Source organism: Acanthisitta chloris, unplaced genomic scaffold, assembly GCF_000695815.1.
Source record: "Acanthisitta chloris isolate BGI_N310 unplaced genomic scaffold, ASM69581v1 scaffold28652, whole genome shotgun sequence".
NCBI lineage: Eukaryota > Metazoa > Chordata > Aves > Passeriformes > Acanthisittidae > Acanthisitta > Acanthisitta chloris.
In genome coordinates this window covers 44,456-48,990 of record NW_008662692.1, presented here as the reverse complement: position 1 = coordinate 48,990, position 4,535 = coordinate 44,456, and positions in this window count along the sequence as shown.

Below are 4,535 nucleotides of genomic sequence, written 5' to 3'. Positions count from 1 at the left end.
AGTACAGGGTTGCCCTTTCCTCCTGTCATCACCCTTACTCCTGTGACTCCACAATCTCATGATGACAATCCTATGCGGTGCTGTTTGCTAACAGCATGCCTGTTTCTAGGTGGAAAGTCATTCTCCAACACCCACACAGATCCGCTCTCCTCCTCTATGCCCAACGGTGCCTTTCTCTTGAGAAGAACACAGGGAGACGTGTCCATCCCCTCAAAGGGAAGGAAGAAGATTGTGTATGGAGCCATCTCCCTGGCAGGAGTGGCTGGCAGCTGGCTGGAGCCCTTTGGGCTGGGTCTTTCCATCCTGTTCTGGTGGCAGCACCATCCTCGGTCAAGTATGACTTGCCTCTCTGCTCTGTAGCAGAACACTGTGAAAGGAGATACTGCCATCCTCCAACCCTTGAAGACCCTCTGTGGAAAGATGGTGAGAGGAAGGGATTCACCTGCCTTTCCTCCCTGAGCAGATGGAAGACCTCTGCACACAGGGTATGGAAACAAAAAAAGGGAAAGAAAAGAGCTCTTAGGGAGAAGTGGAGCAATGCACACTTTGCTAGTTCTAGACCCTCCCCTTACTCTGCTCAGCCATCCCCTTGTATCTGTGGTGGGTATTTTTTTTGTCACAGCAGAGGTGGCAACCTGATGTCTGATTTGGGTGTTGGGAAGGAAGGCTAATGAAGGGGTTAGTGTGATGCCCCAGCCCTTTCCTGCTCACAGCAACTTTCATCCCCATCTATTCATACCATGCCTGACACTCCAGAGTGCCAAAGAAAAGACCCAATGGTGGTTTTGTCCTAAGCAGCCTCAGCCTGGCCTGACAGAGTTGGACTCCTCTCCCTCCCAGGGTTTCCTTGGCTGTGTTCTGATTTGATCCATCTTTTTGCCAAGTGGCTGACTGACACACTGCCAGCACTGGAGATGGATGCTCTTGTTACCCAGCCAGTGGGGAGCATTGCCTCTGGGGCAGACAAGTTGTCAGTGACCCAAGTAATGCAGTTTTCTTTGTAAGCTTTCTCACAGGTAAAAAGCAACCCCTCAGGTGCCTGCCTGGCTTCCTCCAGGCTGGAAAAGAACAATGTGCATAGAAATGTCTTACACTTTCCTTGTGTAATGCCCACTCTGCCAGTGGTGGCCACCCTAAATATTCCAAATTACTAAATTATTGCCAGTGAAAAATCCTCCCTTACTTTAACTTACATCTCTTTCAATTCCACCCAGGCTCCTCAACCCCTGTGCTGCACCCCAAAGTCAGCTCTGTGGGAGAGAGACTGCTGCAATGCCCCAAGTCTTCTGATTAAAAACACAGAGAGGAATAAGGCAGGAACAGATGTACTAGTTCAGCTTCTCCTCAGTTGTGCAAACCTTGACATCACCTTTTGCCTCCCTGGTGCATAGGGATATCAGGCATTTTCCCTATGTGTTCTCCCTGCTACAAAGTCTGGGTCTCACCAATAGGTTTGGGTGGCTGTGAGTTAGTTAGGCTGCAGGTTTGGAACCCCAGGTCTTCCCTGCCCTCACCTCTTCAGGGCAGCTGCTGAGCTGGGCAGTGGTGGTAGCACACAGACTTGGAGTCCTATGCAAGATGAAAGGAGAACTTACTCTTACATCCATGCCTATTTCTCATCTTTTCTTCCTTCTAGGTATTAGAGCCTGAACAGGGGAAGGAGGCACAGGGGTTAAGGTCTCTGCAACCATAGGTAAACAGCTTTGCTAAGTGTGTGTTGTCCAAAAGGCATTTTACCTCCTCACCTCCTCCAGGGCAGAGGATTTAACAAGATGAACTGTCTTGGAGAGTTTGCAGAGGAGAGGCAGATCCAGCACAGCAAATCCCAGCTCCCTGGTTACAAAGCGGATTTTTCTAAGGAAAATACACCTTAAGGGAAATGGTGCAGATATCCCCTCTAAATGCACAGCACCATCCTCGTGCTCACCTGACAGCAAGTCGTTGTTCAGACCCAGTGTCTGCCCTCTCACAGCCCCATCTCCTGGGTACCTTTCCTGCCAGACCCCTGCCCATGTCCTACTTGTTCTGAAGGCATCCCTCCCCCAAACGATTCTCAGCTCTTTGCCTGGAGCATTCCTCCTCCTAGTTTTCCTCCATGCCCTTCCTTCATGTCCCATTTGACATTTGACCTGTCTCTTCCCAAGTGTCCTTTCCACATACATCTGACCCACCTTCTCAGTAACTCACTTTCTTGCAATCCTGCCCCCTCTCCCTTGCTGCTGATGTATTATCATCTATAAATGATGTTCATCACATTCCTAAAAGGAGCAGAGGAAGAAGCCAACAAGCCTATGAAACTTGAGGGGTCTGGAGGGGTAAAGCCCCTGCTTCTTCCTGTACAGACAGATATTCTTCCAAAGCCTTAGGTCTGAGACAAGCACTGCAGGTGTGGGGAGAGGGACTGAAAGAAGAAAGAGGTAATGAAAGCAAGAGGTGAAGTGCTGAGCTGGTTTGGGTATTCTGGTCACAGCAGCATGCAAAATCCCATTATGGCTTTACTATGGTGAGTTTAATACACTGAACCCTTCATCGCTCCAGCTGCCCCTGCCAGACATCTCTGAAATTCACAGCAACAAGTTTTCAATCTCTTAGCAATTCCCAGCTCACAGGAGCAACCTGCCTGCTCTAGGGAGGGGAGAGAAAATATGCAACAGCTCCCAAACCTGCCTAGAGCACAGAGGCTTTCTTGTTCTCCTCCCTCCCCCATAGCAAGGACCCTAAGGGCTTGTGGAGGGTTACCAGAACCCCATGGTTTCTCCTGCAGCTCTGGGTGCTGGCTCTTAGGCCAACAAGCCTGGCACTGAAGGGTGCAAGATAAACTTTGCAATGGGGAAGGATAAACATTGGCCTTTCCTTGAAAAAAACCAAACAACAAACCACATAACCAAAAGGTATTTTCTGTGTGTGATTGCAAGGGACTAAAGCCAAGCTGCATGTGGTGTGTAGATGTTTCGGTCAGGTTCTGGGGAACACAGGAGGGCAAGCATTTGGGACATGTGAGGGTAAAAACACATCTTAGAGCAGGAGTAGAGGTGTGTGGTGAAAGGAGTGCATGGAAATTATACAGATTCTTACCATTTTGTCCTAACCATCATAATTATTAACAATTTCCTTTAAGCCTCAGCACCTGCAGTCAGGGGAATGAAAAGACAATTTCAATTCTCATACCAAATATGAAAAGGAATGAGGGAAGCAAGATTCTTTCTCTCCTCCAGAGGAACAAATACCATAAAAATATAACGAGCTAAGGATCCCTTGAACATTGAAATAAAATATTGTGATTTTTTTTTGAAGTCCAGTCTCTTGTCTGGGGAAATTGGTGATATTTCGATCTAGCTTGGGTAAGATGAGTTATGGTCAAATGGTAAATGGATATAAGAAGGTACTGCAGTGGAAAAAGAATGTGTATGTATGTGCACGTGTTCATAGAATCATAGAACAGTTTGGGTTGGAAGGGACCTTTAAAGATCCCTTTAAAGCCTGACACCTTTCACTAGACCAGATTGTTCAAAGTCCCATCCATCCTGGCTTTGAACAATTCCAGTGATGGAGCATCTGCAACTTCTCTGGGGAACCTGTTTCAGTGTCTCATTGCCCTCATCATAAGAAGTTTCTTCCTTATGTCTAATCTAAATCTACCCTTTCAGTTTAAAACTGCTGCCCCTTGTCCCATCACTACAGGCCTTGGCAAAAAGTCTTTCTCTTTCTTATAAACCCCCTCTAAGTATTGAAAGGCTGCAATAATGTCTCCCTAGGGCATTCTCCAGGCTGAACATCCCCAACTCTCTCAGCCTGTCTCCATAGGAGAGGTGCTCCAGCATTCTAATCATCTTTGTGGCCCATCTCTACACCCACTCTAGCAGTTGCTGTGGACCCCAGAGCTCATGAGAGCAGAGTAGAGGGTCAGGCACCTCCCTCAACTTGCTGGCCATGCTTCTTTTGTTGCAGCTTAGTATACAGTTGGCTTTCTGGGCTGTGAACACACATTGCTGGCTCATATTTGACTTTTCAGTCACCAGTATCCCCAAGTCCTTCTCTGCAGTGTGGTTGTCAAACAAGCTACCCAGTCCATACTGTTACCGGGATGTTGCACTTGTTGAACCTCATGACACTCACACTTCTGATACCTGTAAAGATCCCTCTGGAGGGCATTTCTTCCCACTAGTGTGTCACTTGCACCACTTAGCTTAGTGTCATCTGCAAACTTGCTGACTTAATCCCACTCTCTATGTCATTAAAGGTATTCAATAATATGAGTCCCAGGACACCGCTCCATACTGGTTGTCTGCAATTGGTTGACTACTGGTTGTCCACACACACCCCAATGTGTTGTCTACCATTACTTGAATTTTTAACTGCATCAGAGTAAAAACTTCACTCTAGAGGCACCAAGCTATGAGAGATGAAACTGCATGTCTGGGTTGAGGGTCAGCTGGGATTTCCAGGAACCTGGAAGAACCACACTTCTTCCCCACAGCATATGCCTCTGAGCTGCTTGCTCCCCTGTGTCCCTTTCCACTCTATCCCTTGAAGTC